Source organism: Piliocolobus tephrosceles, chromosome 4, assembly GCF_002776525.5.
Source record: "Piliocolobus tephrosceles isolate RC106 chromosome 4, ASM277652v3, whole genome shotgun sequence".
Taxonomy (NCBI): domain Eukaryota; kingdom Metazoa; phylum Chordata; class Mammalia; order Primates; family Cercopithecidae; genus Piliocolobus; species Piliocolobus tephrosceles.
The window spans coordinates 55,214,539-55,237,475 of NC_045437.1; positions in this window are offsets into that span (position 1 = coordinate 55,214,539).

Consider the following 22,937-nt stretch of genomic DNA (forward strand, 5'->3'; position numbering starts at 1 on the left):
GCTTAATTATTTGTACTGGGACAAATTAGGATCTAGACTTAGTTCTGCAAGAAAGGCCAAGAAATAACAGTGGCCCATTTTAGGAGCTGTTGATGAGCAGGGCTTCTGTCTGTGTCGTATAAAGGTCAAATGTTGGGTAGCCCATTGAACACCAGGCTAATTCCAAGTGCTTTCTAGTGATTTGCAAAGCAATCCGTGCCCTTACCATCTAGCCTCAGAGCTTTGTGAACTATAATACATGACAGGTTTGGCACCAAACAGCAGGGAGATGGAGGAATAGTGGAAGCTGGCACTTTAGTCTATGGTGTTGCTTTTCTCTTAATTTCTGGATTAATTTCAAATAAAAACATAAGAACTTTGATCGTTTTGTATTAATGCTTCAGGAAGTCTTGTCTTTCTTCTTAATGTGAAGGATGGGAAAGGGAAGAGGTTAGGAATTAAAGACCATGTCATTTCACCCACCTGGGGTGGGCAGAGAGTGGTGGAGGGGCCCAATTAAGGACTTTCCTCTAGTAACCCTTGAGAAGAACATTAGTTATATCTAGGGAAGCTTTAGAGAAATAGGAACTTTAAGTAAAAGCCAGATTTGTATCCATTTAGAAACTGATTTTTTGTTTTTTTACTTGAAAATAATACCTTGAATTTACTACTACTCAGTATTTATTAAAAGTTTTCAGAGTATTGCCTGAGAATATACAGTCCAAGTACTCTTCCAGAGCCTCTAAAATATCTTCAATGGGTTGTCAGACAAGAGGGAGCTGCTGCCTTATACAGCATCATTTTAGCGTTTTTCTTTCCCAGGTGCATTCATTCAACTGGATTTTTGGTTTTGATTTTGTTTTTGCATTGTGTTTTTGTTGACCTGCATTGAGAGACATTGGTAGAAACAACCCTGAATGTTCCCATTTTTGTATTTACTACAGAGATATTGTTGAGAATGCTGTTATTTACATTTCACACAATCTTCTATATGGAGACTCATGGGAAGACTGTTTCTCAGGCCTTAGTTTGAGGAATACTTTGTGTTTGAGCGACTACGTTGTTGTTTTTTTAATCTGTGGACACTGTGGGTCATATAAGTGATGATTTTTCTTCATGTTGTTTTGGATAATAGAAAGGTCAGAGCCTAGTTCATAATCTGTCTCTGAGCAGTGATGTTTCTATTTTAACTTTACTTCATGACTTTATTTCTTTTCTTGATTTTATTTTTCTGTCTTCTTGAATTACTCTATTCAAAATTTTTTCTTTATATTCTATTACATATATTTCTAAAAGCTGCCTTAAATTTATCTTTGAATACCATAAGGGTGTAAACAAAATAATAAATAAGATAGCAAAAACAAATTTTTAATGTTTACTGTGAGAATCATTTTTATGTCTATACAGCCTCAAAATTAAAATAATATAAAACCCCACAAATTAAAAAAAATAGTGATGGCCAAAATATAAAATATTAAAATTATTTATTATTTCCCATAATTATATAACAAAATATAACAATTGTTATATACAATAAAATTGCCTGTAACTAACTTATTTTATTTTAACTGATTTATGTGATTTAATTTGGGCTATATAAGGCAGAATCTTCTAAATATCTGGCATTGTATACTAATTGAAAAACATCATTTATGAGCATTGTATTAGTTGGAAGGAGAAGTGTGGATTCAGAAGGAAAATTATTGGGGCTAGTTTAAAATGTGGGTTTACTAGAATTTTTACTAAAATCTTCATTTTGGAAACAGTTAATATGGTGACATAGTTATTAAAATATTAACCAATTTATGTATACAATTAGACTTTTCACATAGTCATTTTACACAGAAATTGTTTTATTACTCTTAAACAAGTATTTTGAATCACCAGAAGATAAGGTACTTGGAAAAGACAGACTTTCTCAATTGGAATTAAAATTTCCAACAGACAGACTTTTAAGGTCTTAATTGTTTGATCCTCAGAAGTGTAAGATGAGGCAAACCATGGATAATTAATTGATAGATGATTAAATGGCTTTATTATCATACAGAATTTATGAGTTAAATTCAATTGGGAATTATATTTAGTAGGATAATTAAAGATAAAATACTTCAATTTGTTTAAATAAATCATTTATATTTAGTAGATTTTTTTTGATTTTTTAATATTTAATTGTCGTACTAAATATAAATGATTCATTTAATCATATAATTTATTTGTTTCACAACTTTTTGTGAAAGATTAAAGTTTTTATCTTTTAAATTTTAACAGAGTCCCACACAAGGCACACCCACAAGGCTAAAGAGAAAGAGTAAGACTTCAAGGAAAGAAAATGAACTTCAACTCCCCGTGAATAATAAAGCAACATTAACATACATTGGTGCCTTTACATCCCACATGCATAAGGAAAAGTTAGCAGTGTTTTTTTCACTCTGTTTTCTCTCTCTGGACCATTCACATTATTTGTTTTCACAAACATCTGCCGTACTACGGAGTAGGAAACATGACTAGGATACCAAAAATAATAACACATTCATGCTGTCTACATCCAAAAGGGTCAGGTGGACCAAATAAACACTTAGACAAGAGAGCCAAACCACAAAGACATGAAGTTCACATGGCATGGTAATGTAGAGCATGTGTTCTAGCCTGCATTATAATAAAATTCTGCACATTTTTAAAAATTTATTTTGCTTAGATTTGGAAAAGCTTTAATCATGATTTCCCACCTAAGCTGTAGTTGCAAACTACAGAGAACATTTTGATTTCCAAAAAATACATCTGGTAAAAAGTTAGGAAAAGCAAAATCTAGAATTAGGAAACAGGAATCTTTAAAACATAATAACAAAGAAAGGTGCCAAATGATTTGCTGCTATGGCCTTACCTACCCTTCTATTTTCCTTCAGTGATGAGGGATTGGATGGGGTGGGGCCCAGGATCTGCAACATAAATGGCAGTTTGACAAGGAGACCTTGTACCTGACTCTTGGTCTCCCAGACACCAGACATTCCAGATCTGAAAACATCTGAAAGATATACTAATGAAATGGGGAAGTAAGGAATACACTTACAAATTTGAGCCACATCAGTGAATTTTAACACTGGACATGCTTGAGAATTATATGTGTAGCTGCTTTTACCTTACTATTATTATCTTTTAATATCTTAATGACTGCCTGGTATTATCCAATTCTGATGTTTCTCTGTACGCTTGGGGTAGAGTAGGACAGGAAGTCTTTGTATTTGCTCTTAGGATTGAAGGCTTTATTACTTGGTCTGGCCTCCTCTCTGTGGGTTTCAGATAAACTCTTGACTCACCAAGAGTTTGGAAAACTACACCGACCACATCACCTGTATAGAGGATCTTGAACTCCTTCACAGATTCCCTTTCAAAATCAGCACTGGCCCAGAATTCTTATGAGAAAAAAAGGGTTTTCTCATTAGCATTGTAACCGCTGACATTTTCTTATTCTTGACCAATTTAAATAAATTGATACAAGGTTTATTAGTGCTGGTGGATTAATTTGTTTTATTGTCAAGAAGATGCAAAATGAAATGGGCCCTGTCTGAGACACTGCCTATGAATGATTTATGCTGTCAACAATTGATCCCTCATCTTCCCTTTGGAAACTTCCACCTCTGAGGGAAACATGGATATATCTAAATGATAAAATTAGGGCCAAACTCTTGAAAAAAGGAAGTAGAAATGATCTGAAACTTGCCTTGCTGTGAAATTAGCAAATGAGCACTTGAGTATTATATTGAAGATCAGGGTTCTTACTTTGCCAAAAATGTAGCCTCAGGTAAGATACATAATGTTTGGCTTCAATTGTCCATTTGTGAAAGGGGACAATAATACCCACATATATTAGTCCATTTTCATGCTGTTGATAAAGACATACCCGAGACTGGGAAGAAAAAGAGATCTAATTGGACTTACAGTTTCTCATGGCTGGGGAGGCCTCAAAATCATGGCAGGAGATGAAAGGCACTTCTTACATGGTGGTGGCAGGAGAAGATGAGGAAAACACAAAGGCAGAAGCCCCTGATAAGCCCATCAGATTCATGAGACTTATTTACAATCATGAGAATAGCACAGTAAAGACTGGCCACCCCACTATGATTCAGTTACCTCCCCCTGGGTCCCTCCTGCGGCAGGTGGGAATTCTTGGAGCTACAAGTCAAGAAGAGATTTGGGTGGGGACACAGCAAAACCATATCACCACATTTTTATTATTTCTTTCCTTAGATGCAGAGAATTTCGTGACAAATAAAACTAACTTAATATTTATTGAATGTCTACTCTCTAGACCTCAAATGGAACACTAGTGAGAATATAGGAAACTATGTTTACAAATCTCTGGGACTTAGTTTTGTCATCTATAAAATGAGAAAATTGGATTCCACAACTGATTCTGTCAAGCTCTAAATGTGGTGGCAATAGCCACTTATTACGCATTTACCAGATGAAAGCACCGTATGAGGAACTTTATATACATCGTCTCATGTAATCTTCACAACCACCTTGGGAAGAGTGTCCTATTTTTTAACCCTCATTTTAGAACTGAGGAAACCAGGACTTAGGAAGATATTTGTCCTTGGAAACAATTTAATACAACCAGGCTCTGATTAGTGATATTTGAGATTTATGTATGGAAAGGAAATCAAAAAGTCAACAAGTTACTTCCCAAGGACACACAACTGGAATATGAACACAGTCCCTCGGACTCCTGCCGACGCCCCATACTTCCCCCTGAGAGTGTTTGCTCAGCTGGGTTGTTACACTGGCCTTATGGAATGCATTTGTTCTGTTCCCAGAGAGCTGCCCACCACTCTTCCCTTTTCAGTTCTTATGAAGCAGCACCATTACCTGTATCCAGTGATGGAGGGGTTTTATTTTATTTTTGTTTGTTTGTTTGTTTCGTTTTGTTTTGAGATAGGGTATCACTCTGTTGCCCAGGCTGGAGTGCAGTGGCATGACCAGGGCTCACTGTGGCCTCAACATCCTGGGTGCAATCTATCATCCTACCTCAGCCTCCCTAGTAAGTGGGGACTACAGGCATGCACCACCATGTCCAGCTAATTTTTAAAACTTTTGTAGCAATAGAGTTTCACTGTATTGCCCAGGCTGGTCTCAGATTCCTGGGCTCAGGCAATCCTCCTGCCTTAACCTCCCAAAGTGCTGGGATTACAGGTGTAAGCTACTGCATCCGGCATGGAGGGCTTTTGAGTTACTGCTTGCAAAATCAATAGAGATCAAAGTTTGTCTACTTCAGCACTATCACTATTTTGGTTTGTATAATTCTCTTTGTGCGGGCTGCCATGGGCATTATAGCATGTTTTAAACCATCCTGGCCTCTACTCGCAAGATGCCAGTAGCAACTCTCCAGTTGTGGCAAGTAAAAATGTCTCCAGAAATTATGAAATGTCTTTGAGGGGTAAAATTATCCTTGGTTGAGAACCACTAAGCTAGATTTTGACTGTGGGTTGATAGTAAGCCTTTTTTTTTTTTTTGGTATCATGTGAAGCACTTTTGACACTTAATAATACTGACAGGGCCAGCTGGCCAACGAATTCATGGTTGCAGGAACCTCTTGTTTTCATATCATTAATTTGATGATTGCATTATTCGGAACACACATACAATAGGAAATTAGGTGGGTGTACTGTCAGTTTTCCAGGTTTTTTGTGGTGGGTTCTGTAGATTAGAGTGAATTATTTCATGGAGAAGTGTGTAGGTCAGTGGTAAGAGCACAGGCCTGGAGTTAAGTGACTTTGCTCATACACACAATATTGTCGTTTCCCAACAAAGCATTGCCATTACTCAATGACACATTTAGACTATTTGGGCCTCAGTTTTATTATTTGCCAAATGAGGAAATTGGGTCAGATAATCTCCAAGTCCCTTTCTGCTTTAATAACTAACGATTTTAAGGTCCAAATACTGAATAAATCATATGGCAAATGATTTCTTTCTGAGAACATTGTAGTTTGTGACAGTGTAGCTGCTTATTCAATTACAATGTGGCAATAAATGTCATGCCTTTCCCAGTTAATTCCTGGACTTTTTGATTTCCTTTCCATACATAAATCTCAAATATCACTAATCAGAGCCTGGTTGTTTTAAATGTAGCCTTAAGGAGGTCTGACAAATAAATTAGGGGAATTTTCCAATTTGGCTATAGCTGGCCTAACACAATGGCAAAATCCTGCTGAAAACCAGACTTGTGTTTGGGATTCACAAATTTTTTCCCAAAAAACCCTATTTTTATTTTTAGAAAACCAATATATGTGCTTTTCCTTCTAGTATTCAAGTAAGAATGTTCTGGTTGGTTTTATTTCTTCCACCACAAAGATTTAAAGAAGAGAGCAGCTAGAGCAGGTGACACTACACAAATTCTGTCATATGGCCTCAGAGGTCTCCTAGTTGGAGATTTGTTAAAAATAATTTTTTTAAAGACAGAGAGGTACATTGTGGCAACAAGACTGTTAATGCCTCCTGGAGTTATGCAATGTGGAGGTCCTCTTAGTAGCCAGTATTTCTGTACAGTATGGGTTTCTAGTGACAGTGGTGGGGGTGCTTTAAGTTCTGGGACCAGCAACTGTGCTCCTATTTGATTCAGGAAGAAAGACCACTATAGAGAATGCTGTTGGTCAGGCTAGTGCAAGCTTTGCCACGGGCCTTGTAGTTGCTCTTTAAAGGCATTTTAAACTAAAAAATGCCACAAACTCAACTGGCCATGTGCTTTCATCTATATTATTTCTTTTTTGTGTGCCTTAATTTAATAAATGCGACCATTATTTATCTAGCTTTCTGAGCCAGAAAACTGGGTGAATTCCTTGATTTTTCTCTCTTTTCTTTTCTTTACATGAAACACAATAATAAGGTCCTTTCAATTTTTCCTGCTCATTTGTTTCAAACAAGCTCACCTCTATTCATCTCCACTGTTAATACTTAGTTCAGGCCACCATTACCACTTGTGCGGGCTCCAGGTAGTCAGGAATGTAGGAATATATAGTTATTGGGAAAACTGCAATTTACAAAGCATTTCTTAACAGGGTGTTTATCATTTAAGAATTGTTGGTCAGAAGCATAGAGACCCTATGGTTAATTTCCAAAATTTGCAACTCAGAGTCTTTTCTTACTTTGTGTTTTCTTACTTTTACATTTTCTTTTCTCTAATATAGGCACGTGAAAACAAAGAAGTGCATTTGAAAAGGTGGTGGGGTGTGTGTGTGTCTGTGTGTGATAATCAGGTTAAGGGGAGATTCTGAAATAGAAGGCTTGATCTAAGTGTTTACACCTTATACCATCTGTGGACAAGGCAAACTTTTATGCTTATACTGCAGGGAAGAGGATTGGAAAGTTGTGAAGTATATGAAAATTAAAGACTAGAATAAAGCTAGGAAAAGAGGAAAGCAAAGCAGGTTAGTGGTGAAATTGGAACATCCTTGTGGCCAACAGAATGTGGATTTCTCAGAACAGTTTAGACCCTCTCCATCAAGGTTTCTTTGTCAGTGGTGTGAAAATGTATTTGTATTCTGTAAATTAATGTGGTATGTCAGAGAGTACAAAGGATATATGTAGTGACTTTTTATCAAAGAGATCAATAGCAGCACAGCAACATCAAGGTTGCATTGGCACTGACTTTTAGTTGCTGAAGAACCGAGAGCTGGGCTTTAGTGAAGAGAGGATATGCTCCTCCCATAAGTCAGGCTGATTTGGTGCTTCATGCCCGTAGGCGATGAGGAAGGAAATTAAAATATGCTCAGAGCCTGAGTTCTGAGATGGATGGTGAGGGTGGCAGAATAAAAAGCACAGGAAGCGATTCTAATACGATCATCACTTTCTTTACTTGTGAGATAATTCTGATGTCAGAAATGACTTTGGCATGAAAGACCCAGGCCTTTTCACTAAAATTGAAGAGGAAGTTATGCTTTAATATAGCCTGAAACTCCATCCAGAAGCCCTCATGGTAGAATGGGAAATAACCATTGCTGGACTGCCCCAAATCTCCAACTGGCAAACAGATTTAGCACCATAGTCTAGAAAATAACTTATGGACAAGTGACTAATATCTGCATCATTATTTGGTTGAGAAATTTTGAAGAATACTTGCAGGAACCCCACAGTATCCAATGTACCCCAACCCCAGCTCCATGTTGGCATTCCAGAGAGAGTAACACTAAGGTCATTCACAGCCTGGCGGCCAAATTTTTTTCTGGCCAAATTCATGAGGCCTCTTGCATCAGCCCTGCAGAGTGCAGCAGGAAGTACCTTTTGGCTCATTTCCCTGTTCACTTCCCTGCCTTTTTCACTGTGAGTGTGGTACTAATTTGTGCCAGTTCTTAATCATCAGAATACCAGCAATGGCCTGAGCTTCCTCTTTATCTTCATGCACCTGCCTATGTCCTCACTCTATCCCTTCAGATATTTTCAGTGTCCTCTTTGGAAGTCCTATCTTGTCTCTAAGTAGGAAAATAAATGTCTCTTACCTTATGCATTCCTAGGTAATCTTATGTTTTTTCCCCACTCTCGGAGATGGCCGCTTCCCACAAACTGTCACCATCCTGCCTTGAGCTTGCTGCATTTCAAAAGGCAGAGGGTGGGTGGCACACGCAGGGGAGATGGTCTTCAATTCTCTTCTAAATCGAATTGGGTCAGATGGAGCCCAATGTCTTTTGTTTTTCCTCTGAGTGACTTCTCCCATAAAGATTAGTACATATTAGTTAAACTCATTACAGATAAGTTTGTGAGAAATAGAAATTTCTCTTAAGAAAGTTTTGGGTTTGCCAATGTTTTTTCCTCCAGATTTTCTTGTCTGCACCATGATTACTGCAAATCAAAAATGCAACAGCACAAGCTCAACATCACAGGGACTATACTGGCAACATTAGGAAGGAATTAGAGACCTTGGCTGGAGCAAAGAACAAATAACAAAGGCAAAGTTATTGGTCAGATCTTGAGAATTTTCTCCTTCCTCACATCCCTCCCTTTAAACCCCTGAGGTTAAGTGGCTGTAATGAAGAGAGAAAAAATACCTAGGATGATTCCATGATAGACAGATAGGGATGTATGCATAATGTAAAGCTGATTTGTCTGATGAGGGCATAGTGGTCAAATCCAGAATGAGGTGTGGGTGAACCCTGAAATACGTGCCATCCCTAAAACCCACCAAGCATGGCACATGACAGAAGACTGGTCTTTGAACCACCCTTTTGTTAGATATTATTAATCAAAGTCTCTAATACTCTCAAAATCAGCACACATAAGCAAAAAGAAAAATCTGAACAGCACACCTTCTTTTCTGTCTTCTAGGATATTGACTGTGTGCATTATACATGCTTGAGATTATATATATTGTAAGTTTTGTAATGAATGTAGTCAATACCCTGGAAGATATGAAAGTGAATAATTGTAAAGTAAAGCAGAAATACGTATTTGTAAGAAAGAGCCAAGAGGAAGCATGGGGAATGACAAATATAATAGTAAAAATAAAGAACGCAAAGGATATAATAAATAGCAGAGTGATTATAACTGAGGAACTCTTAGAAAACATTTGGTGGAAATTAGATATGTAATATATTAAAGGAATGCTAAGAGAATAGGAGATTGATTGAAAATATCTCAAAGAATGTAAAGCAGGAAAGATAAGGGAAAAGCTACAGCTGAACACACTATTCATTTAAGTAGTAAAATTTAAGAACACAGAAACGCACAAGAACATACTATACATTTCCAGAAGGAAAGTGCAGACCACCTTAAAAAATATAAGAATTAGGGCAACAGCTGACTTCTCAACAGTGATGGCAAGACACCGTAGAATAGTAATTTAAAAATGTTGAAAAAAAACAAATTTGAATGTAGAATTTTATATTCAGCAAAAATAATTAAAATTTGATGGCACAATAAATATATTCACAGATATATAAGGCCTCGGAAGACCTACCATGCTAAATAACTTCTCTGGAAACACACTTCAAAGAACTATTCTAACAACTACGAAAATAAACGTAGAATGATCTGGGGCACCCACAAAAGTAAATAATTTGGTCTACTTGATTGTTTAATAAAAAGCCCCGGAAATTCCACGTCTAGAAATGTATTCATGATAAATAAAAACATATTTCTCGTAACAACTTGCACACATTCACAGCAGCATTATTCCTAATAGCCAAAAATATAACAGCCAGATGTTCATCAGCAGGTGAATGGATGAACATTTTACAGCATATTCATAGAATGATATTCTACTCAGAAATTAAAAGAAGCAAACTACTGATGCATACTATAGCATGGATAAATCTCAAAAACATTAAACCAAACCAAAGAAGACAGACACAAAATACTGTAGACTGTATAATCCATTTATGTAATATTCTAGAAAGGGGAAATCTAATCTATGATGATAGAAAACAGACCAGTGATTGTCTGGGACTGAGTATGTATGGGTATAGATAGAGTAATATGTACTAAGTCAGGAAATGGAATCACCCTTCATCCCCAAATGTCTTGCATTTATAGATCTTAGATCCATAGAATAAATAGAAAAAAAAAATCCACAGAAAATGGCCCTAACTAATATGTAAATATCAAGATGTCCAAGAGTTTTGAAAGTCTTACTGCTAGGGTTTTTGAAGGATATTCACATTTCTATTTGTGAGGGGTAATATTAAGCTCACATTTAGAGTTTGTCCTGGCCAAAGGTTTTTCAAAAGAATGTCTGAGCATACCATTAAAGGCCTGTTCTTCTGTATTTTGGGGTTGATCTCCTACTGGTCCCTCTATTACCAGTTCTTTCATCTGCAACAGCAAGGTCTAAATTACTACAAATTATGCACCTCAGTGCTTACAGAGCCATTCAGGAAAAGACCTTAAGAAACTGCAAGCCAAAGCAAAAATGCCAACAGGAGATCAAAACAAAAACCATCAATTCCCGGTGGAAGGAAGAGCTTTGACTGAACAGAACTTTTTATTCTTTCTTGTCTCACTTGGATGACTAATATCTTTAAAGGGTAGTCAGTTTGTAGGGAAGGAATTCTAACATAAGTCTCAGTAACTTGGTATACCATCCAAGTCAGAGTTGAAACTTGTAAATTTCAAGTGCAACAAATTTAAAGCTTAAAATCAGTGAAAATTTAGATAAAAACAAAAGAAATACAAAACTGTTAATATTTTCAAGTGTTCATTTAGATCCTCCAAGAAGAAGACATGCATTAGACATACAGTAGATTTATTGAAAGAAACATCTGTGAAGGATAGAGAGGAGAGGGAGCAGGAGGAGGCAGTGGAGAGCCTTCAGACCACTAAACAGGTCTGACACCAGTGAAAGGAGAGTAGGAAGGAGAAGGATGGGGGAGGAAGGGCCTTGGTCTGCTGTGCAGCTCTGAGAAACTCATGTCCAGTGGAGTCTCAGAGGAGAGATAGCAGAGAAATGAATTGGTCAGAAAAAGTCTGGCTTTAGTATCCTGATGTGCTTAGGATACTAGATTATTGGTAATTGACTGAGCACAGCTGAGTGAGCTTTAGCATGAACGTGGCAATGGATCCAAAGATGTGGTTGCTGTTGGCTGTCATTCAGCTACATTCCTCATGGCAGGCTCTTTTGAAGGGAGATCTGAGCAATGCATCCTCATGACTGCCCACAATACTGAAGATATTTTAAACATGGCTATTGTAGATGCTTTAAGAAATGCTCTCATTTCAAATCAAAACCTATTGTATTAGTCCATTTTCATACTTCTGAGAAAGACATACCCAAGACTGGGCAATTTACAAAATAAAGAGTTTTAATGGACTCACAGTTCCATGTGGTTCGGGAGGCCTCAAATGGCAGAAGGTGAAAGGAACATCTCACATGGCAGCAGACAAGAGAAGAGAGCTTATGCAAGGAAATTCCCCTTTATAAAACCATCAGATATCGTGAGACCTAGTCCTTATCATGAGAATAGCATGGGAAATACCCACCCCTATTATTCAATTACATCCCACCAGGTCCCTCCCACAACATGAGGGAACTGTGGGAGCTACAATTCAAGATGAGATTAGGGTGGAGATACAGCCAAACCATATCACCTATTAAACTGTTATTAAGTCATATAGTGCTAATAGGCAAGACTTTTTAAAAAGAGCCAGTGAAAGGAAAATTGCACATTATAGATTAACATCATTGGAAACTTCATCAGGAAACAGGGTTGTACTTTCAATTACTATCCATAGAAACATGTTTGTAATCTAGTCCAGGTGATAGAGGTTCACTCAATATATCCACACCCTCTTGCTTGATTCTCTTGTTACCAAAAACATTCATTTTTAAGTGTGTGGCTAGGCTATATGTGCAGTAATACCCTTGACATCAATATTAACATTAACTAAGAACACAAAAGAAACTGGGAATATCAATTGGGGGTAAACAGAGAGAATAAAGAGAATAATTTATGATTACCATCATCGAGGGCATAACATTTAGCATCCTCTTCTCGAAAAACTTGTGTCTTCATAAAGTAAAGTAATTCTTGGAGATGCAAAACCTTTAGTCAATTTGTTTATCATGGACTCACCATGAAGCCTTATTAATTGCTATTACCACATTTCAGCTTTTTGCCAGTATATATGAAACTTCATTTATGTATCCAATTACTCTCTTATTGGGAAGGTTAATCTATCTTTCCCTCTGAGACTGTCAGCTGTGTCTTTAATGACTGGAGACAATGGAACAAGAGGCCTGTGATTGGAATCAGTATTAAAACCTGGTTTAATTCCTGTTCTTTCATCATCATAGTTATTTTTGTTTTTAAAAAAAGAGGTTAAAAATTACTCCTGCTTTAATTGATTCTTTTGAAGACTGAATACAGTAATATACATGGATTTCATGGTACAAGGTGAACATTCAATTAATGTCTTCTTGTTTTAGCAAATGAACAAAAACATTTGCCCCAATCTTTAGAGGAACAAAAGTATTTGCCCCAACCTTTAGATGCAACTTCTTCCTCTATATCATTCCCCTGGCTCCTCATTCTTTTCTGTCACCTAAGGTGGGTGTCTTGCTACTCATAAAGGGATATAGGCATATGTCTGGGATGCCCAGATGGCAAAACTAAGATGATGGTCCTTCTGAGAAGTGGTGAGTTACAACTTTGTATATGTTGGAAAATTACTATTTATTAATATATGTCAATAGTAGTGGCCATGCTGAATAACTTGTTTGCTTATTATGCTGATTGATGAGGGGAGAAATGATGACAAATTCTCAAATTTTTGAGCTGTGACATCCCTTTAACTTGCAAGCTTATGAAATTTGTCTTTTTGTTTTCCATTGAGATGACATCTGGAGTCCCTTTTGCAGGCAACTTTAGGATACTAGACTGCAATGAGAAGTGCTCTTAGATAGTATTGCTGCTTCTCCCAGTACCAGGTCCTAAATTTAGGTAAGGAAGACAGCAACTGGGAGAGGTTTTAATAAATCTTGCACAGCTTCAGCTCAGGCTTACTTAAACAATACTTTCCTTAGTATCACCACAAGCAAGTCAGTGCAGTAGGAGAACACAAATACAATGTAGACTAGTGATGTTGTAGGTTTTTCGTCACATTTGGTAGTACTCTAGTAGGGGGAAAATTTTTACCCGGCAAATGTTTTTCTATTAGGTTGTGTATCATTTTGGAAAATTAAACTAAACATTCTGTTTATGAATAGTGGTTTAATTAGAGTAATGACAAAAACTGGAACATAATTGCTAGGAAATAGGAGTTTGGCTTTCCATGGAAACATACATTCATTTTACGTATTGAACAACTCTCTAATTATATTAGTATTAATTGTATTAAATCTTGAAATTAATTTTTTCTTCCTTAGTTTATGATGATACGAGGACATGCTTCTAAAATTGTTTTATATTTTCTTTGCTGTACTTAGAAGTTACATTGAGTTGAATTATAACACACTAATTTATTTCTCTTTCATAAAATAAGAGGAAAAACATAGGTGAAATAAATCAAAAAATTTGTACCCATAGATATTAACTCCTAATTTTGGATTTGTGTTTATTAATTACTTATTTTTTACACTTTCCTTGTGTGCCTCAAAATCTAGTGTTTTCATTCTATTTTCTTGTCAGGTAACAGAGGTTTCTGGAGATAGAAAGGATGGACTAGCGGTGAAGGGTTTTCCTACTACAGGAGCATTGAATGGTAGGGATTTTGTAGAGGGGATTCAAGCATGAGATGGGTGGTTGGCTAAACAAAATCCAAGCTCCTTAATCTCTGATTGCTAGTGATTATATAAAACTTATGCTCATCATAAGAATATATCTCACTTCTCACTCTTAGCCCTGTCCAATGAACTGTACCTCCATCTTTCTAAACTTCTGTTAGAATTAAGCCTAACAAACATTTGCTAGATTCTTGTTATGTGCAAGATTATGTATTAGCCACTCTGTAAGAATCAAATTAACTGTAATGCATATGTAATATAAAACTTTACAAATTTAAAAATTTCCAAGTTTTTAACAATTAAAAATAGAATAAAGCAAAAAAGAAAAAAGTGATTAAAGTGAATAGTATACAGGTCCTGACTTCAAAGAGCTTACAATTAGAAATTTCTTAAAAGTTTATGAGGCTTTGCTCATTTCAATCATTCCAGCAGCCCTCTAACAATTCTGTATATTGCACAAAATTTTTAGTGCATATATTTGAAGCATGGGTTAGAAATAACTAATATTTTGGCCGGGCGCGGTGGCTCAAGCCTGTAATCCCAGCACTTTGGGAGGCTGAGATGGGTGGATCACGATGTCAGGAGATCAAGACCATCCTGGTCTACACGGTGAAACCCCGTCTCTACTAAAAAATACAAAAAACTAGCCAGGTGAGGTGGCGGGCGCCTGTAGTCCCAGCTACTCGGGAGGCTGAGGCAAGAGAATGGCCTAAACCCGGGAGGCGGAGCTTGCAGTGAGCGGAGATCTGGCCACTGCACTCCAGCCTGGGCGACAGAGCGAGACTCCGTCTCAAAAAAAAAAAAAAAAAAAAAGAAAAAGAAAAAGAAATAACTAATATTTTAAAATCATATGCTAAATAACAAAATTACCAAATTAAAATGACTTATATTTTACTCAAGAAGATAAGTTTATAAATTAAAAGCAAATACTAATTTACTATGTACAAAATACTATGTGAAAATGAAAGCTTTTTTAAAGCACAAGTTTCAGGTTATAGGAAATCAATACACATTCAGCCCAATTTTCTACATTTTCTATATGATGCAATTAATACTTCTGTTAGCATAATGACTATGAATCACTGAAAAAAACATCTATTACCAAAGGCAGGAAGTTTGGCTAAAACAAAATTAAAAGTTCTTCTCAGGACATACACATGGCCACCACTATGAGAAAGTGTTCAACCTCGCTAATCATTAGAGAAATGCAAATCAAAACCACAATTACATACCCTCTCACAAAGGTCAGAATGGCTACTATTAATAAGTTAAAAAATAAGATGCTGGCAAGGTTATGGAGAAAAGTGAATGCTTATACACTGCTGGTGGGAATGTAAGTTGTTTCAGCCATTGTGGAAAGCAGTAGGGTGATTTCTCAAAGATCTTAAAATAGAATTACCATTCAACCCAGCAATCCCGTTATTGGGTATATACTCGAAAGACTATAAATCATTCTTCCGTAAAGACACATGTACTTGTATGCTTGTCGCAGCACTATTCACAATAGCAAAGACACAGAATCAACCTAAATGCCTGTGAATGGTAGACTAGACAAAGAAAATGTGGTACATCTATGCCATGGAGTACTATGCAGTCATAAAAAAGAATGAGCCGGGCGCGGTGGCTCAAGCCTGTAATCCCAGCACTTTGGGAGGCCGAGACGGGTGGATCACGAGGTCAGGAGATCGAGACCATCCTGGCTAACACCGTGAAACCCCGTCTCTACTAAAAATACAAAAAACTAGCCGGGCTAGGTGGCGGGCGCCTGTAGTCCCAGCTACTTGGGAGGCTGAGGCAGGAGAATGGCGGGAACCCGGGAGGCAGAGCTTGCAGTGAGCTGAGATCCGGCCACTGCACTCCAGCCTGGGCGATAGAGCGAGACTCCGTCTCAAAAAAAAAAAAAATAAATAAAAAAGAATGAAATTATGTGTTTTGGGAGCAACATGGATAGAGCTGGAGGCCATTATTTTTAGTAAACTAATCCAAGGACAAAAAAAAAACCCCAAATACCACATATTTTCATTTATAAGTGGGAACTAAGCATTGAAAATATATGGACACAAAAATGAGAACGACAGACATTGAGGCCTACTTGAGGGTAGAAGGTGGGAGAAAGGAGAAGATCATAAAACTACCTAATGGGTACCATGATTATTACCTGGATGATGAAATACTCTGTACAGCAAACCCCTGCAATATGCAAATTATCTATATAACAAACCTGCACCCCTGAAGCTAAAATCAAAGTAAAAAAAAAAAACTTGAACATGGACAAAAATAGCTATAAAGTATATTTAAAAAATGTTACATGCAATAGAAAGTACTGAAAAATTATCTATATATAAATGATTAAAAATTATGATAACTCTATACCATCGATTACTACACATTCCTTAAAAAGAATGTTGTATCTATATATAAAGACAAAAGAAGTTCTTCTAAAATAATAGATAAAGTAAATGGGTTTTATGTTTAAAACTTAGTTTACCAAAAGTTAAATTTACTAGAACATTTTATCCCTTTACTATTCTAAATAATCATGGTTGTGGTAAGTGTTTTTTGTTCTGTTTACAACTATTCATCTGTATCTGCATCTATATGTAGTGTTAGTAACTTGAGGTCAGAGAATAAAACTAGCACACAGTGACTAAGGTAAAGCTTTGCAAATAGTAAATATAGTTAGTTGACTAAATTAACTTTGTATACCCTGTAATCATTGTATACATTGAATTATAAATCTTTTATTGAATTGAACTTCCCTAATTCATTCAACATTTATTGAGCATATGGTGTACACCAACATGTCAATAATAACACAAGTCTTTCTGGAATGGAGGAAATTGTAAGGGTCGATGGTGGTCTTTAGTGATGTCTACGAATTAGGTTATTGACTTTCTGGCAATATGGTGGGATTGTCCTCCCTTACTGCCTTTCACATGAGGTATAACCACGTGATTTGTTTGGGCAATGCAATATGAGCAGAAATGTCATGTGTAACTTTAAGAGCTTACAGATGATTTGTTACACAATCTTTCCAACTGTTCAAAGGAATGCTCCATTGGGTAGCACTGAAAGAAATACTGCATTCATTCTATGTCCCTCAATATTTGCATGAGCAGAGCTACCCTGTCATCCCAAGTTGGAAAGAAACTGTGAGCCTCAAATAAATTTTTCATTGTGATAAGTCTATAAGATTGCAATTATTTATTATTTCAGTGTAACCTGGCCTTTGTCATACTGAAGTTGACTTTTTGCCCAAACAGATGGTCTAACAATATGGTATTGACTTTGGGACTGAGTAGTGAGAAAATGTTATTGGAGGCTGCGCAGATAAGTAAGGAATCCCAAAATATTTGGTAAAACTCTTGCCTGTGATAATGAGGAAGGCAGATCATACCTGAAGAACTTATAACTCTAGGAAAAGAGGATGGAAAATAGAACATCAATAGTTTATTTGGTTACCATTGGCTACAGTTAACAAGGTACTACAAGAAACAGATAAGATTTCAAAAGGATTGGACTTAAAAATAATACAAGGAAATAGAGTCTAGGAATTCAGAAACTTCCAGGTATGGACTATGAAATTTCTTCACAATCCCAACCAGTAAAGTGTAAAATGAAATGTCTTTGAACAACAGAGTCTGATTGAAACAGCCTTAAGGTAGGAATCAAATCAAACTTTTGGCTGTGACAACCATTGCTTAAACTTCGGTGTGGACCAAGGTGTTCCAGAACAAAGATCCAGTTAAGGTTGGGGGACCCAGAAATTCTTTTCAATAAGATAAAATTGCTCAAGTAAAAGACATGAAAGGTACGTCTCTCCCTCTAAGGCCTAGTTGATCCATGTTTTGATTAGTTAGAAAGAGGGAGAGAGGCATAATAGAGAGGAAATAAAAATAGCACACTTAAGAAATATGTCTAGAAAATAACTGTAGGTGTGGCTAGTGGCACCTGAATCTATCTTGAATCAAACTAAAAAATTACAGAGTGTTTAATGTTAAAAGTCATTAACCTAGATGAAAAGCAACCAACCTCCTATAGGCAAGAAGCTGTATGAGAAAGCGGTTATCTCCTAATGGACACATTCTCCAGTGCTACTTCAGCTCTAGCTAAGGAGAGCAAAGGAAGAGGAGAATCTCCCAGAGAGTGGAGTCATGGACCACAGAGAATAATGAACTCTACCATGGATCGGAACTGGGCTTGATCTAGAAGCATTCCTTTCCTCCAGAATAAGGAGTTCTCAAAAATGTCTACACAGTGGGATTCTGTATTTTTTTAAGTACAAATATTACCTGTGTGTTTTCTATTTTGTCTCTGTACAGACATGATTATTGGGGCTTTTCTGACACCTTTATACCATTTTACATTGATTGCATTGGGACAGATAAATTTTCTTTTAAGTATATGTCTCCAGATCAAGTGGAGTCACATATGGACCTGATGTAAAATGACGTCACCTTAGATCTTAAATTTTGATCTTGATGCTAGTTGTAGATATCATACCAGACCCCTCCTGACTCCAATAGGGATGGCACTGTCTATAAGAGGCCAAAGAAGGGTTCCAGAGACAGCAAGCAACACATAGGGTTTAATAAGGGAACTTACATACAGGGACGGTCCACATGGTGGGCTTGACAGGAGAACCACTACTGGTTGTAAAAAGCATGCAGTGTGTATAGCACCTTCACTTAGCATGTCTACCTAACCACCTCCATTTCCCCCCCCCCCCCACCCTAAAAAAAGGGCCTCAATCTGCTGTGTGGCCTGCATTCCAAGGGATGAGTCAGGAGTTCAGATTTCCTTCACAGATAAGAAGTGAATCTCTGGGTTGGCCACTCTTGGATTCCTTAGCTTGGAACTCTGAAAACACATTATTCTTAGACCATAGGATCATCCCCAAGATATCCTTAAGTTAAGTTATTGCTGTCAGGTGCACCTGCCATGCAATGTGCTGGACTATGAGACTGTGTCCTTTGGGGGTAAGATAAATGTATTTTATGAGTGGGAAGAAGAGTTAACCAAATAATTAGTGTCCAGAAAGATAGAATGTGGTATGCACTAGTGATGTTCATAAAATCTTCTCTTCATCTTCCAGGCACATTATAGGATTGTATTTTCTCATTGATTATGAAATTAAGAATGAATCTGTGATGTATTCTGACCAGTAATGTGTGAGTAGAATTGGTACCTGTAACTTCTTAGCATAGGCTTTATATGCTAATGTGAGATTGGCTACATTATTCTTTCATGGCTGGCATGACTGTGGAAACACACATTGAAATTAAGCTTTAATCAACTCATCCCCTGAGTACTATGGACTGAAATATGTCCCTCACAAAATTCATATATCGCATCCTTAACCTCCAAGGTGCCTGCATTTGGAGTAAGAAAGTAATTAAAGTTAAATGAGGTTACAGTGTGGGGTCCTTATCTGACAAGATTAATGTCTTTATAAGAGACACTAGAGAATTTACTTTCTCTCTCTCTGTCTACCATGGGAAGATATATTAAGAAGGCAACTATCTGCAACTAGGAAGGAAACCCTCACCAGAATCCAACCTTGCTGGCACCCTGATCTCAAACATTCAGGCTCCAGAACTGTGAGAAAATAAGTTTCTGTTGTTTAAACCACTCAGTCTATGGTATTTTGTTACAGCAGCCTCAGCTGACTAATACTCTGAGTGAACACAATGAGCAAAGCACCTGCCACCCCATGTTAGACATACACTATGAGCATGAAGTCGACCTGTTGTGATAAGACACTAGGATTTATACATTCAACTAAGTTGTTAACGTTTCCATTTGGATGCCTCCCAAGCAACTCAAAAGTTAAAATGTCCAAAGCTGAAAATTTGACTTCACTCCCATAGCCTTTTATTACCATTCTTTCCTATCTTAATAGGACTTACTAGTACAGCAGTACACATTCACAGTATAATCCACCTGATAGCTCAACTAGAAGACTGAGAGCATTCTTGATTCTTTACTGTACATCGCCTCCCATATTAAATCCATGGGCAAGTTTTGTTGAATCTCTCTCTTAAAAACACCTTGAATTCACACAGTTTTCTCTATCTGCACAGCTTCTACCCTAGAACATCATCATTACTTCTTGTATGGACTACTGGAGTAGTTTGCTAATTGCTGTTTCCACTTCAACTTCTGTCTTTTCCCAGTGTATTCTCCACAAGCAACCAGAAGTTCTGTGTAAACCATAAGTATCAATCACTATTAGGCCAAAATACCTTCAACGACTTCCTATTATGTTTTAAAAAAGTACAATTTACTATGAACTATATCTATTTTATGTATGTTATCTCTTGTCACTCTCTTTCTTGTCTGCTTCAGTCTGTAATATTTTTCTTCTACTTCTTCCTTGAACATGCCAAGATATTTTCAGTCACAGCATTTTGAAATAATTGTAATACCAATAACACAATTAACAAAAATATTAATAAATAACATTTATTGAATGTTTACTCTGTACCTGGCCCTGTTCTGACCGCTGTACACATATTAGTTCATTTAGTGTTCACGGTGAAATATAGACATATATACTATGTACATTGTATAGATGAGAAAACCAAAGCACAAAGAGATGCCCGAGGTCACTTCCTAGAAACTGTTGGAACCAGGATTGGAACCCAGGAGATCTGTTCCAGAGCCACTTACCTTTTTAAAATCATGGTCCCTAATAATCAGCTCTTTCCTGTTGTGTTTCATGTTGTCAATCCTTTCACCATTTAATCCCAGTTTAAACATCACCCTCTGAGAAAGATCACTGTATCCACTCAGCCCTTACTGTCTTTCATCATAGCAGTTTGTTTTCTTCATAGTGCATACCTCACCATTTGCAATCCATATATTGTTTATGTTTATTTTCTATCTAAAAGGTTGGTAAACATTTTCTGTTAAGGGCCACAGAGTAGAAATTTTAGGCACTGTGGGTCATATGGTCTCTATTGCAACTGTTCAACCCTGCTATTACAAGAAAACAAATATGGCTGTGTTCCAATAAAATTTCACTTACTAAAAGAGGTGGTGGGCGAGATTTAATCCATGGGCCAAGGCTTGTCAACCTCTGGTCTAACTCTTCAATGAGACTATAAGTGCTATGAATTTTGGTTACTTTTTTATGTATCCTCAGGGTACAACACAGATCCTGGCACATAAGAGTCATTTGGAACATTCCCGTTGTATAAAGGAATGGCAGGTAATAGTGCATCTTACTCTCCTTTTAAAAGGGGCAGCATTGACTCAACTTCTACACACAGAAAAAGCAGACATTCACATTTAGTCTGATTCTATTTTAGAAACAAATATACATATCAGTATGAAGAGGGGGACATGGAACAAGTTACAGAAAACAGAAGGGGAGAAAGAGCACTTGAAACTTCATCAAGATATCATGTCAACACCTCCTCTTTTCTACGTTAAAAAGAAATTTGTTGCATTAGTCATTAACAGCTGAATGTATTCCTCTGAATAGTGGAAGTGGATTCCCTTACGATTGTGCAACAGAATGCTTTATAGCTTTGAGATTTTCCTTTTATGTGCTATTCTATATACTCAGTTTTGGACAAATGAAAATCAGTGAGTCATTTTGTGTCTGGGTGGGGAAAGGAAGGCAGGCACACCTGGGCAAGGCAGTAGAATTTAAAGTGTGGATGAGTTCTCTAAAGAGTCAGAGTGGAATAGAATGTGTTTACTAACATGATGTTCTGACAGCACCTCATCAACTGTCATTAATAGGTTTGTTGGATAATTGCTGAACTTCTATGGTAAGGATGCACTAGAAATACTATTGCCAATGTTTATGTCTGGGAAAATCTCCTTTGAAATACCCAGGTGCCATGGAAAGGCAGGTAGAGCTAGGAAATAATTCCAAGTTTATTAAATCTTACAAATTTAACAGGATTGGATCCTTAAGAGAAATTAGAAAACTATTCTAAAAGTTTAATTAACCAAGAATTATTTATTGAGTAACTATTATGTGCAAGGCATTGAGGGAAAAAGGGGAATATCTACCAAATAATTTCCTAAAATTTTTCAATTGTAAAACATTTCTAATTGTTTAAACTGGAAATATCTTTTTCTCTATTTCTAAAAGTGGTTTGACCTACATTCTTAACCCAAAATGAGCAGAAGTAGCTTCATTTTGGCAACTTTGTAAACTTCCTCTGTTATAGATGAAATTAAGCTGAAGAATGTCAAATTAAGCAGTGATAGGGTATTTTGAATAATTTGTTAGATTTGTATGGAAGGGAAATGAGTAACATGAATTTCTGAACCTCTGAAGAAGATTTTGGCTTGGCCTGATTTGTTCTTTTCTCTTACCTCATTCTTCAAAAAGGGTCTTTCTTGGCTTGCCAGATTAGGTCTTCTGAGTTTTTGTTTATACAGACATAATCAGGAGAAAGGCAGTGAAGAAGGGTAAATGTGTGGGTGCTAACTTGCAAAATTAATTTAGGGAAGAGTAGGAGAGAAGGATGAGGGAGAAGATGAGTGAAGTATTCGCGGGATGTGGGTGGGCAAAAAAAAGGAAAGGGGTTTTAAGATGTGTGGGCCTGATCAGTGCATATCTGAATTTTTTTTTAAGAAAGGCCAGTAAAGATTTGAATTATTTAAAAATTATTATTATTTTCTTGCTTGCTGACTTTTCTTTTTTTGACTAAGATGTTGCTAGGTGTCTTGGTATAGTATCATGTATATGAAGGTCATAAGCATTGTAGATCCACAGGCTTCACAAGCA